We start from the raw sequence: 14,000 nt of genomic DNA, 5'->3' as shown, positions 1-14,000 counted from the left end.
GATTGGAGGGCCACTAGCCCCCCCCCCCCCAACACGCATCATTCCCCCAAACACATCCAATAAAAATTTTGAGATAGCCATTTGTTCAGCGTAGTTGATTTCCAAAGATTAAATATGTTTTTGAGGAGGACACTCTCCGATAACCCTCGGGGCAAGGGCTTTAAGTTATACCCTGGGGCATATATGGTTTTTATAGAAGGCGTTGCCGTAGAAACTTCAAAAAAGGCTCATTCGATTGGAAATTCCTCGGGGCAAGGGCTTTAAGCCACAATAACACCTAAGAACCTTCATCTATTATCAATGCATCCTCTGAAAAATGAAAGTTATTAGGTGGGAGCTGGAAAATAATGCTAAAATATTGTGAAATATCCATGAATTTATCTTAATGAAAAACGGGTATTTCCTTAAAAGCTCGTAAATTTGCATCTAATATCACTCCCCTCCTCCTCATCCTCCTGGGTTTCAGGCTAGAAGTCTCGGTATTCTATAATGCATTCGGTTTTCTTTTTGTGTATATTATGATCCCCTCCCTCATATTTTTGCTGAAAAATTTTGTCCTGGGGTGTGTCAAACTGGGACAAACCGCTCGGGGGGATCGGACACTTCCTCGGAGGCGAGCAGTGAGCAGTGGATAGAGGTTGGATAAGAATAAATTTTCGGCGAAAAATTACGTCATGCATATTAGACTTGTCCGTTTGAAACGGGGTAAGTTGTATGACATCATTGGAGTCCAGAGGGGAGTGTCATGGAATCTTGCCATTTATGTTCCATTTAATAGAACAGGTGACTGCACTCTGCAGGTGCGAGGGGCTGGTAGCTCCACTTATCTAGAGGCGAGGGTGTGTCGCGTGGTGTAACATGTGCCTCAAACAGAGGTGAGGGGTTAGGGGTTTATTATTAAAATTTATGTATTATACGGACCACATTCCAAGTAATCATATAATATAAACTGAAATCCTTTAAATCTCGCCATCCATCGCCTAGAAACAGGGATGCCGTGACGTCAGAGGTTCTTCCGTAGAAAAACAATAGGGGTGTGTCACCTAACCTTTGAACTCTTGCCAATGGCGAGAATGTTGCCTAGAAACAGGGATGCAGTGACGTCAGAGGGCATGTGCTTGAATTCTATGGGAAATGGGGGGGGCATGCGCTTGAAACCGGGGAGGGCTTGCGCTTGAAACCTCAGGGCCCCCATTACTTATTCCCTGAACATATTCTAGAATACCTGCTAGGAAAATACCAAAAGTCAGCTGAAAATAAATGCCACTTGATCAGTTTAGAAGCTTTGAAAGTTCCCTGTGGTGCAACCCGTTTTGATAGAAAACCTAGCAGACACAATTAATCTGTCTTTTCAATAAAGTTTGATAGCCAAACAAAAAATTCTCAATAGCTTTTAATGATAACAGTAGGGATGACCCAATTGATCCCACGAGAACACATGTGCTGCCATCTACAATTGATTCTAACGCTAACAGTACATAATTTATGCATGTTTTTATGGTTTTTGTCACTGAGAATGAAAAAACAGGATTTTTCTCACTTTGATGGATGTTTCTTGGATGGTTATGAGTGTTAGTCAATTTATTTGATGTTTTTCATGGATGTCAACAGCAATTTATTCATGTTTTTATGGTTTTTGTCACTGAGAATGAAAAAACAGGATTTTTCTCACTTTGATGTATTTTCATGGTTTCGTTCTGTTTGATGCTTAAGATACGGAGGTAAATGCATAAGGCTTCACATAGGGGAAGAGATGTATTGATCTAGGACAAGTGAATTTCCGAGAATTTGATTTACATAATAGCTAGGGGGAATGTATTGATACAGGACTCGACTAGGACAAGTGAATTTCTGAGAAATTGATTAAATAATCGGCGGGGGAATTTTATTGATTCACAAAAGGGGAATTAATTAGTTGTTTCTAGGGGGAATTATTGACTCACGAAAGGAGAATTAGAAATGACATCACTTGTTATCTTGGAATTATGCGCGAGTCTAAAGAGATAGAAATTCTATTTTTAAATACGGCTTCTTCGATCTTTAGGTCACAGAGATAAATGAATATTTTATCGAAACCATAATAGTGTAGCCAGGAACATCTATGAGATGAAGAGATGAACGCGGGAAATGGTTTCCTAGGAATTTCAAATGTGACAGCGCAGGGATGCCAAAACAAAAGGAACACGCAGAAATTACGTTTAGGGATTATTTGGGCGAAACCGTTTTGAGACATTTTAGAAGATGATTTAAGCGAAACCGTTTGAGGTATTTTAGAAGAAGATTTTAGAAGATGATTTAGAAGAGAATTTGAGGGTGAAACTCTGTGGTCGTTATAATACACAAGTTCCATTTGAACAGTCTTGTGAGGTCCCCTACCACAAAAACCCCCCTACCCCAACCCCAAAGGAACCCCCTGGCCCCCAAAGGCCCCCGGACCCCCAAAGGCCGCCCGATCCCCCAATGGCCAGCGACCCCCCCACCCCAACCCCGAAGGAATCACCCGGCTCCCAAAGGACCCCGGACCCCCAAAGGCCCCCTATCCCCCAATGGCCCCCCGGTCCCCCAAAGGACACCCAAGCCCCCAAATGCCCCCGGACCCCCAAAGGACCCCGCACCCCCGAAGCCCCACCGAGCCCCTCCCTTCCTCCCTCCCTTATTGAATTCTTTAAAGTTTTTTCGGACTGAATTTTTTAGACTTAGAAATTGTCCAACATTTTACCGGTTTTTTCTTTAACCCATTGGCATAGAGTTATAGCCTAGAGTCTTAGCTTAGAGTTTTTGTTAGAGTTCTAGTTTACTTTAGTAATAGTTAAGAGTTTAGTTTTTAGCTTAGAGTCTTAGCTTAGAGTTTTAGTTAGAGTTGAAGTTTACTTTAGTTTTAGTTAAGAGTTTTAGCTTAGTCTTAGCTTAGAGTTTTTGTTAGAGTTCTAGTTTAGTTTAGTAATAGTTAAGAGTTTAGTTTTTTGCTTAGAGTCTTAGTTTAGAGTTTTTGTTATAATTCTAGTTCATTTTATTTTTAGTTAAGATTTTAGAGTCTTAGCTTACAGTTTTAGTTAGAGTTGAAGTTAAGTTTAGTAATAGTTAAGAGCTTAGAGTTTAAGCTTAGAGTCTTAGCTTAGATTTTTATATATAGTTATAGTTTAGTTTAGTTATAGTAAAGAGTTTCGAGTTTTACCTTAGAGTCTTAGCTTATAGTTTTTGTTACAGTTGGAGTTTAGTTTAGCTATAGTTAAGAATTTGAAGTTTTAGCTTTGAGTCTTAGCTTAGAGTTTTAGTTAGAGTTGAAGTTTAGTTTAGTTATAGTTAAGAATTTAGAGGTATAGCTTAGAATCATAGCTTAGAGTTTTAGTTAAAGTTATAGTTTAATTAAGGATTAGTTAAGAGATTAGAGTTTTAACCTAGAATCTTAGCTTAGAGTCTTAGCTTAGAGTTTTAGTTAGAGTTGAAGTTTAGTTTAGCTATAGTTAAGAGTTTGAAGTTTTAGCTTTGAATCTTAGCTTAGAGTTTTAGTTAGAGTTGAAGTTTAGTTTAGTTATAGTTAAGAATTTAGAGTTATAGCTTAGAATCATAGCTTAGAGTTTTAGTTGAAGTTATAGTTTAGTTAAGTTTTAGTTAAGAGTTTAGAGTTTTTAGCTTAGAGTCTTAGCTTAGAGTTTTTGTTAGAGTTCTAGTTTACTTTAGCTTTAGTTAAGAGTTTAGAGTTTTAGCTTAGAGTCTTAGCTTAGAGTTTTTGTTAGAGTTTTAGTTTAGTTTAGTTATAGTTAGGAGTTTAGTTTTTAGCTTAGAGTCTTAGCTTAGAGTTTTAGTTAGAGTTGAAGTTTATTTTAGTAATAGTTAAGAGTTTTGAGTTTTTGCTTAGAGTCTTAACTTAGAGTTTTAGTTAAAGTTGTAGTTTTAGATAAGATTTTAGAGTTTTAGCCTAGAGTCTTAGCTTAGAGTCTTAGCTTAGAGTTTTTGTTGAAGCTCTAGTTTAGTTTAGTTTTAGTTAAGAGTTTAGAGTTTTACCTTATAGTCTTAGCTTAGAGTTTTTATTAGAGTTCTAGTTTACTTTAGTTTTATTTAAGAGTTTAGATTTTTACCTTAGTTTCTTAGCTTAGAGTTTTTTTTGAAGTTCTAGTTTAGTTTAGTTTTAGTTAAGAGTTTAGAGTTTTACCTTAGAGTCTTAGCTTAGAGTTTTAGTTAGGGTTGAAGTTTAGTTATAGTTAAGAGTTTAGAGTTTTACCTTAGAGTCTTAGCTTAGAGTTGTAGTTAGAGTTGAAGTTTAGTTTTAGTTAAGAATATAGAGTTTTACCTTAGAGTCTTAGTTAGAGTTGAAGTTTACTTTAGTTTTAGTTAAGAGTTTAGATTTTTAGAATAGAGTCTTAGCTTAGAGTTTGAGTTAGAGTTCTAGTTTAGTTATAGTTAAGAATTTAATTTTTTAACTTAGAGTCTTAGCTTAGAGTTTTTGTTGAAGTTCTAGCTTAGTTTAGTTTTATTTAAGAGTTTAGAGTTTTAGCTTATAGTTTTAATTAGAGGTGAAGTTAAGTTTAGTAATAGTTAAGAATTTAGAATTTTAGCTTAGAGTCATAGCTTAGAGTTTTACTTAAAGTTGTAGTTTTGGTTTAGTTTTAGTTAACAGTTTAGAGTTTTAGACTAGAGTGTTAGCTTAGAGTTTCTGTTATAATTCTAGTTTAGTTTAGTTTTAGTTAAAAGTTTAGAGTTTTACCTTAAAGTCTTAGCTTAGAGTTTTAGTTAAAGTTATAGTTTAGTTAAGTTTTAGTTAAGAGTTTAGAGTTTTTACCTTAGAGTCTTAGCTTAGAGTCTTAGTTAGAGTTGAAGTTAAGTTTAGCTATAGTTAAGAGTTGAGAATTTTACCTTAGAGTGTTAGCTTAGAGTTTCAGTTAGAGTTGAAGTTTAGTTTAATTATAGTTAAGAATTTAGAGTATTAGCTTAGAATCATGGCTTAGAGTTTTAGTTAAAGTTGTAGTTTAGTTAAGTTTTAGTTAAGAGTTTAGAGTTTTAGCCTAGAGTCTTAAATTAGAGTCTTAGCTTAGAGTTTTTGTTGAAGTTCTAGTTTATTTTAGTTTTAGTTAAGAGTTTAGAGTTTTACCTTAGAGTCTTAGCTTAGAGTTTTTGTTAGAGTTCTAGTTTAGTTTAGTTATAGTTAAGAGTTTGGAGTTTTAACTTAGAGTCTTAGCTTAGAGTATTAGTTAGAGTTGAAGTTTAGTTTAGTTTTAGTTAAGAGTTTAGAGTTTTTAGCTTAGAGTCTTAGCTTAGAGTTTCTGTTAGAGTTCTAGTTTAGTTTATTTTTAGTTAAGAGTTTAGAGTTTTACCTTAGAGTCTTAGCTTGTAGTTTTGGTTAGAGTTTAGTTTAGTTTAGTTTTACATTATAGTTTTAGCCTAGAGTTCTAGTTTAGTTTAGTTTAGTTTTAGTTGAGTTTAGAGTTTTAGCTTAGAGTCGTAGCTTAGAGTTTTAGTTAGAGTTGAAGTTTAGTTATAGTTATAGTTAAGAATTTAGAGTTTTAGCTTAGAATTTTAGTTAGAGTTCTAGTTTAGTTTAGTTTTGGTTATGAGTTTTAGCCTAGAGTCTTAGCTTAGAGTTTAGTTAGAGTTGAAGCTTAGTTATAGTTAAGAGTTTAGAGTCTTAGTTTAGAGTCTTAGCTTAGAGTTTTAGTTAGAGTTGAAGTTTAGTTTAGTTATAGTTAAGAGTTTAGAGTTTTTAGCTTAGAGTCATAGCTTTGAGTCTGAGCTTAGAGTTTTGTTAGAGTTCTAGTTTAGTTTAGTTTTAGTTTAGAGTTTTACCTTAGAGTCTTAGCTTAGAATATTAGTTAGAGTTGAAGTTTAGTTTAGTTATAATTAAGAGTTTAGAGTTTTAGCTTAGAGTTTTTGCTAAAGTTCTAGTTTAGTTCAGTTTTGGTTAAGAGTCTTAGACTAGAATCTTAGCTTAGAGTTTAGTTAGAGTTGAAGTTTAGTTATAGTTAAGAGATTAGAGTCTTAGTTTAGAGTCTTAGCTTTGAGTTTTAGTTAGAGTTGAAGTTTAGTTTAGTTATAGTTAAGAGTTTATAGTTTTTAGCTTAGAGTCATAGCGTAGAGTCTTAGCTTAGAGTTTTTGTTAGAGTTCTAGTTTAGTTTACTTTTAGTTTAGAGTTTTACCTTAGAGTCTTAGCTTAGAGTTTTAGTTAGAGTTGAAGTTTAGTTTAGTTATAGTTAAGAGTTTAGAGTTTTAGCTTAGAGTTTTTGGTAGAGTTCTAGTTTAGTTCAGTTTAGTTTTGGTTAAGAGTTTTAGCCTAGAGTATTAGCTTAGAGTTTAGTTAGAGTTGAAGTTTAGTTATAGTTAAGAGTTTAGAGTCTTAGTTTAGAGTCTTAGCTTAGAGTTTTAGTTAGAGTTGAAGTTTAGTTTAGTTATAGTTAAGAGTTTAGATTTTTTAGTTGAGAGTCATAGCTTAAAGTTTTTGATAGAATTTAAGTTTAGTTTAGTTTTAGTTAAGAGTGTCGAGTTTTACCTTAGAGTTTTAGCATAAAGTTCTATTTAGAGTTGAAGTTTAGTTTAGTTTTGGTTAAGAGTTTAGAGTTTTAGCTTAGAGTCTTAGTTAGAGTTCTACTTTAGTTTAGTTTTAGTTAAGAGTTTTAGCTTGGTGTCTTAGCTTAGAGTTTTAGTTAGAGTTGTAGCTTAGTTTAGTTTTAGTTAAGAGTTTAGACTTTTACCTTAGAGTCCTAGCTTAGAGTTTTAGTTAGAGTTCTAGTTTACTTTAGTTTTAGTTAAGAGTTTAGAGTTTTACCTTAGAGTCATAGCTTAGAGTTTTAGTTAGGGTTGAAGTTTAGTTTAGTTATAGTTAAGAGTTTAGAGTTTTACCTTAAGAGTCTTAGCTTAGAGATTTTTCTTAGAAGTAACAATTTTTTCGTTTATGAGAGCAAGTTTTCTGTCAGAAGTAGCAATTTCTCTTTCACACTAACAAATTTTCTCATCAAAGTAAAAAATTTTTCCTTAACACTAACAGATTTTTAGTAACACTAACAAATTTTCTCATCGAATCAAGAACTTTTTCCTCAATACTAACAAACATCTACTTCAAAATATCAAATTTTTCTTAGAAACATAATTTTTTTCCGATGATGATACAAAGTTTTCAGTCAAAAGTAGCAAGTTTTACTTAACACTTACACATTTTCTTATCTAAGTAAAAATTTTTTCCTTAACACTAACAGAGTTTTAATTACAGCTATCAAATGTCTCTTAGAAGTAACAATTTTTCGTCTGTGATAACAAATTTTCTGTTAGAACTAACAAGTTTTATGTCAAAGATACCAAATTTTTCGTCAGTGATAACAATTTTTTGATTGTAATAACAATTTTTCTGTCAGAAGTAGCAAGTTTTCTGCCAAAGACACCAATTCTTTCTTAAGAGTAACGATATTTCGACACTTATGAACACAATTTCTGTTAGAACTAGCAAGTTTTCCAGGAAAGATAACAAATTTTTCTTAGAAGTAGCGAATTCCTTCTAACAGCACCAAGTTGTCGGTCAAAGATAACAAATCTTCTCTTCGAAGTAACAACTTTTTCCTTAATACTAACAAACCTTTACTTAACACACCCAATTTCTCTTGGAAGTTACATTTTTTCATTAGTGATAACACGTTTTCTGCTTGAGCTTGCAAGTTTTCTCTCAAAGATACCAATTTTTTTCTTAGAAGCAGCAATTTTCACAATGTTGACAAGTTATCTGTTAGAAATAACAAGTTTTAAGTCAAACACACCAAATTTTTCTTGGAATTAACAATTTTTTCGTCGATGATAACAACTTTTTCTGTCAGAAGTAGCAAGTTTTGCTTAACACTAACAAATTTTTGCATCAAAGTAACAACTTTTTCTTAATACTAATAAACTTTTACACAACACTAACAAATTTCTCTTAGAAGTAACAGGTTTTTAACAAGTTTTCTTTCAAAGTTAGCTTCCACTACGTTTAAGTTAGGTTGATCTAACCTCCAAAACCAGAGGTTAAGTTATGTATGAATAAATATTAATAAATAAATAGAAACATTTCATCATTTTTAAGTTAGGGTAGGTTAGATTAGCTTATCATGAACACTCATAGTAAGCTAACCTAACCTAACTTAAACATGGTACAAAATCGACCTGGGGGGCTTTTCCGGCGAGTATGGTTAGGTTAGGTTAGCCTAAGTACGCGCGCGTACGTAGGCTAACCTAACCTAACCTAACTTAAAGTAATCTAACTTAATCTAGCCTTATTCTTGTTATAGCTTGTTCCAGCAGAAATTGTGTTATCAATGACGAAAAATAGTTACTTTTAAGAAAGAATTGGTATCTTTGACAGAAAACTTGCTACTTCTGACAGATAATTTGCTATCACAATCAAAAAATTATTATCATTGACGAAAAAATTGGTATCTTTGACATAAAACTTGTTAGTTCTAACAGAAAATTTGTTATCACTGACGAAAAATTGTTACTTTTAAGAGAAATTTGATAGCTGTAATTAAAACTCTGTTAGTGTTAAGGAAAAAATTGTTGCTTAGATGTGAAAATGTTTTAGTGTTCAGGAAAACTTGCTACTTTTGACTGAAAACTTTTTATCATGATTGGAAAAAAATTATGCTTCTAAGAAAAAATTGATATTTTTAAGTAGATGTTTGATAGTATTGAGTAAAAGTTGTTGATTCGATGAGAAAATTTGTTAGTGTTACTAAAACTCTGTTAGTGTTAAGGAAAAATTATTACTTTGATGAGAAAATTTGTTATTGTGAAAGGAAAAATTGCTACTTCTGACAGAAAACTTGCTCTCATAAACGAAAAAATTGTTACTTCTGAGAAAAATCTCTAAACTAAGACTCAAAGGTAAAACTCTAAAATCTTAACTATAATTAAACTAAACTTCAACTCTAACTAAAACTCTAAGCTACGACACTAAGGTAAAACTCTAAACTCTTAACTAAAACTAAACTAAACTAGAACTTCAACAGAAACTCTAAGCTAAGACTCTAAGCTAAGACTCTAGGCTAAAACTCTAAACTCTTATCTAAAACTACAACTTTAACTAAAACTCTAAGTTAAGACTCTAAGCTAAAACTCAAAACTCTTAACTATTACTAAACTAAACTTCAACTCTAACTAAAACTCTAAGCTAAGACTCTAAGCTAAAAACTAAACTCTTAACTATAACTAAACTAAACTAGAACTCTAACAAAAACTCTAAGCTAAGAGTCCAAGCTAAAACTCTAAACTCTTAACTAAAACTAAAGTAAACTTCAACTCTAACTAAAAATCTAAGCAAAGACTCTAAGTTAAAACTCTAAACTCTTAACTAAAACTAAAGTAAACTAGAACTCTAACAAAAACTCTAAGCTAAGACTCTAAGCTAAAACTCTAAACTCTTAACTAAAACTAAACTAAACTAGAACTACAAAAAAAACTCTAAGCTAAGACTCTAAGCAAAAAACTCTAAACTCTTAACTAAAACTTAACTAAAATATAACTTTAACTAAAACTCTAAGCTATGATTCTAAGCTATAACTGTAAATTCTTAACTATAACTAAATTAAACTTCAACTATAACTAAATCTCTAAGGTAAGACTCAAAGCAAAAACTTCAAACTCTTAACTATAGCTAAACTAAACTTCAACTCTAACTAAAACTCTAAGCTAAGACTCTAAGGTAAAACTCTAAACTCTTAACTAAAACTAAACTAAACTAAAACTCTAACAAAACTCTAAAATTTGTCGTAATCTTTTTTGTTAGAGTCGGACAATATTTTTTTTTGGGGGGGGGGTTCAAACCTGGTACACCCCCCCCCCCTCATTAATTAACGTATAGCCTACAAAAATGCATATTCATAACCAAGATTCCTAAGTTAAGACTCTAAGCTAAAACTCTAAACTCTTAACTATTACTAAACTAAACTTCAACTCTTAACTAAAACTCTAAGCTAAAACTCTAAACTCTTAACTAAAACTAAACTAAATTAGAACTCTAACTAAAACTCTAAGCTAAGACTCTAAGCTAAAACTTCAAACTCTTAACTATAGGTAAACTAAACTTCAACTCTAACTAAGACTCTAAACTAAGACTCTAGGTTAAAACTCTAATCTCTTAACTAAAACTTAATTAAACTATAACTTTAACTAAAACTCTAAGCTATGATTCTAAGCTATAACTCTAAATTGTTAACTATAACTAAACTAAACTTCAACTCTAACTAAAACTCTAAGCTAAGACTCAAAGCTAAGACTTCAAACTCTTAACTATAGCTAAACTAAACTTCAAGTCTAACTAAAACTCTAAGCTAAGACTCTGAGGTAAAACTCTAAACTCTTAACTAAACTAAACTAGAACTCTATCAAAAATTCTAAGTTAAGACTCTAAGCTAAAACTCTAAACTCTTAACTATTACAAAACTTAACTTCAGCTCTAAGTAAAACTCTTAGCTACAACTTTAAACTCTTAAATAAAACTAACTAAGCTAGAACTTTAGCAAAAACTCTAAGCTAAGACTCTAAGCTAAAACCTAAACTCTTAACTATTACTAAACTAAACTAGAACTCTAACAAAAACTCTAAGCTAAGACTCTAGGCTAAAACTCTATGCCAATGGGTTAGAGAAAAAACCGGAAAAATGTTGGATAATTTCTAAGTCTAAGAAATTCAGTCTGAAAAAACTTTAAAAAATTCAATAAGGGAGGGAGGAAGGGAGGGGCTCGGTGGGGCTTTGGGGGTGCGGGGTCCTTTGGGGGGCCCGGGGGCATTTGGCGGCTTAGGGGTCCTTTGGGCGACCGGGGGGCCATTGGGGGATCGGGGGGCCTTTGGGGGTTCGGGGGCCTTTGGGGGCCGGGGGCTCCTTCGGGGTTGGGGTAGGGGGGTCGGGGGGCCTTTGGGGGTCTGGGGGGCCTTTGGGGACCAGGGGGCTCCTTCGGGGTCGGGCTAGGGTGGTCGGGGTCCTTTGGGGTTGGGGTAGGGGGGTTGTTGTGGTAGGGGACCTCACAAGACTGTTCAAATGGAACTTGTGTATTATAACGACCAAAGAGTTTCACCCTCAAATCCTCTTCTAAATCATTTTCTAAAATCATCCTCTAAAATACCTCAAACGGTTTCGCTTAAATCATCTTCTAAAATGTCTCAAAACGGTTTCGCCCAAATAATCCCTAAACGTAATTTCTGCGTGTTCCTTTTGTTTTGGCATCCCTGTGCGTTCACATTTGAAATTTTTGGGAAACCATTTCCCGCGTTAATCTCTTCATATCATCGATGTTCCTAGCTACATTATTATGGTTTTGATAGAATATTAATTTTTCTCTGTGACCTAAAAATTGAAGAAGCCTTATTTAAAAATAGAATTTCTATCTCTTTAGACTCGCGCATAATTCCAAGATAACAAGTGATGTCATTTCTAATTCTCCTTTCGTAAATCAATAATTCCCCTTAGAAACAACTAATTAATTCCCCTTTCGTTAATCAATAAAATTCCCCCACCGATTATGTAATCAATTTCTCAGAAATTCACTTGTCCTAGTCGAGTCCTGGATCAATACATTTCCCCTAGCGATTATGTAAATCAAGTTCTCGGAAAATTCACTTGTCCTAGATCAATACATCTCTTCCCCTAAGTGGAGCCATATGCATTCCCCTCTGTATCTTAAGCATCAAACAGAACGAAACCATGAAAATACATAAAAGTGAGAAAAATCCTTATTTTTCATTCTCAGTGACAAAAACTATAAGAACATGCATAAATTGCTGTTGACATCCATGAAAAATAACAATTAAATTGACTAACACTCATAACCATCCAAGAAACATCCATCAAAATGAGAAAAATCCTGTTTTTTCATTCTCAGTGACAAAAACCATAAAAACATGCATAAATTATGTACTGTCAGCGCTAGACTCAATTGTAGATGGCAGCATATGTGTTCTCGTGGGATCAATTGGGTCAACCCTACTGATAACTAGTCCCCTAAAAGAATTTGCTAATGGATCCTCTGTTTTTGAGACGGTCAGTCGATGTTTAGACACCCAAAATGACTTTTAAGCTATCAAATCCTCTTAAAATGTCAATCCACATTCATTTGTTCTTTCAAGTTTGATTTTTTTTTTTATTGTATGAGAAGCAAAAGCAGTAGTTTGATAAAAGAATTGTTTTCAGTCAACTGCAGAATTGTTCTTAGAGAATGATCTAAGCTTCCTTGGGAATTAGAGGAAAATTAGCCTTTTTTCAAATGATTTTCAACTAGTTTTCAACGTATTTTCCAATCTACAAAAAATATGTTTAATACTTTTTGTCGAAAGATGGCAAATTTGTCGCCTTCCGTTGCAAAATTAAAGTTGTAGGGTTGCGAGAAAATGTAATACCCAAAATTTTGCATAGAGAGCATGAACCTTGGGCTAAAAAAGTGAATTGGGTATTTCAAACATACTAATTTATGAAGGAAAAAAAGTATTCCTGGAAGTTTTGCTTACCTCAAAATTTTATAATGAGAAAAACAAAATCTGTCAAAAACATATTTTGCTTTAATTAAAACACAAATAACACCTAAGCTTTCACGGGGTATGAGGTGGTGGTAGCATCCCCCTAATATTTGTGGTAATTTCAGTTGGTTTTAAGTTTGGCTTGGTTATTCATTCTCATGTATCTTTGTTTTTATTTTCAATTTCATCCATATTATTCCTGTTTGTGTTAAGCTAGACCTGATTATTGTAATTCATATTAGTTTTTTATTTCATTTCTTGATTCTTAGCAATTTCAGTTTTATTGAAGTTTTTTCTGCGTAAGTGAATTTTGTATGCTCAGTCTAGGTTTTAATAGCACTTTTTACTTTGACCGGGCACTTTTTTAATTGACCGGAACTAAACAAAATTGAAGGGAGAGAAATCCCTCTTTAGTCACTTAGTCAACGCTACTGTACTGACTATAGGACACAAGAAAAGTGACAATCTGTTTGAAGATAGTGACAAATTTGGTCTAATGTCTTTCCATACTGTCAAAATGAGAACCATTGGAAGGTTTGAAGATCCTCCAGAATATGCGTCTTTACGTTTTTTTTCCCTTTTGCTTTGATTGCTTTCTACTCTAGTTATACCTGTACATTTCAAATGAACTAACTAATGGATGCTATGACACTCCTTACAATAATTGACATAGCCCTTTACCAAGATGATATCTGGACTGAAGCAACTGAGACTGGTCCTCATATAAGGCTTAGTATTTCAGGTTTCACAGAACGTGCCCAAAACCAGTCCAAATGTGCATGTTTTGCTGAAAGCAGTGGGAAAATCATTCATCCTCCAGCTTTGCCCTCTCTCATCACATACTTAAACGCTTTTCTTCCTTAATTGAGAGATACGAATCTTTACTTTTTTTTAAATATGTTCATTATAGCCGTAAACTTTGAGAATGACTTTACAAAAAGCTTTTACATACCGGTTTGCTCACTTTTCCAATAAATCGAATTGAATCGAGATTCAATAAATCCTTTAAGACAAGAATTATTATTCAAAATATTAAAGGTGGTCCCTATAACGCAAAACAAAGAAACAAACTGGCGTGTAATGTTGTAGCTTTTGAAAATTATGGTTAAGAATAACGGACAGTGGCCGAAAAATGCTTTTAGCTCGGAAGTCTGAAACCATAGGACAGTAACTCAAATCTTCGTCAATCAAAACTTCAGCGTGAGGAAAAAAATCGTTCTGCAAAACCACAAAAATCTTGCTTCCTCTCTTGCGTTGGAATCATGTCAATCTGTCATGCGAAAAACTAGTGAAATGGAAGCTCCCAGTAGTAATTACGCAACACCTAAGAACTAAATTAACCTATATTGTAAAACTTATTAGCTGAGGCAGGATATATAAAAAATAACTGTTATTCTATATTATTAAACCAAAGAAATTCTTAGGAAGTTGTGACAATAAATTATCTTTTTAAGTAAAATTAAAAAAAACTTTAAACAAAATTGGCAACCAAAGTCAAAGCTTCAAACGAATATAAGGCAGCGTATCAATGAAGCAA

General features: G+C 33.1%; 1 protein-coding gene across 3 annotated transcripts in view; it reads right to left on the bottom strand.

Moving 5' to 3' along the window:
* bbg (PDZ domain-containing protein big bang) overlaps window positions 1-13,511 on the bottom strand; it is a 309,605-nt gene extending 296,094 nt beyond the window's left edge. For all 3 annotated transcript variants that reach the window (XR_016143110.1, XR_016143111.1, XM_089102679.1), the window contains exon 1: window positions 13,416-13,511. The gene's annotated coding sequence lies outside the window, so the exon portion shown is untranslated. The remainder of the gene's footprint in view (window positions 1-13,415) is intronic.
* Window positions 13,512-14,000: the final 489 nt, after the last annotated feature.

This window comes from Artemia sp. Qi Xiang Cuo, chromosome 16, assembly GCF_049724085.1.
Source record: "Artemia sp. Qi Xiang Cuo chromosome 16, ASM4972408v1, whole genome shotgun sequence".
NCBI lineage: Eukaryota > Metazoa > Arthropoda > Branchiopoda > Anostraca > Artemiidae > Artemia > Artemia sp. Qi Xiang Cuo.
The sequence above is the reverse complement of the archived record's forward strand: the minus strand, read 5'-3'. Positions and strand labels throughout refer to the sequence as shown.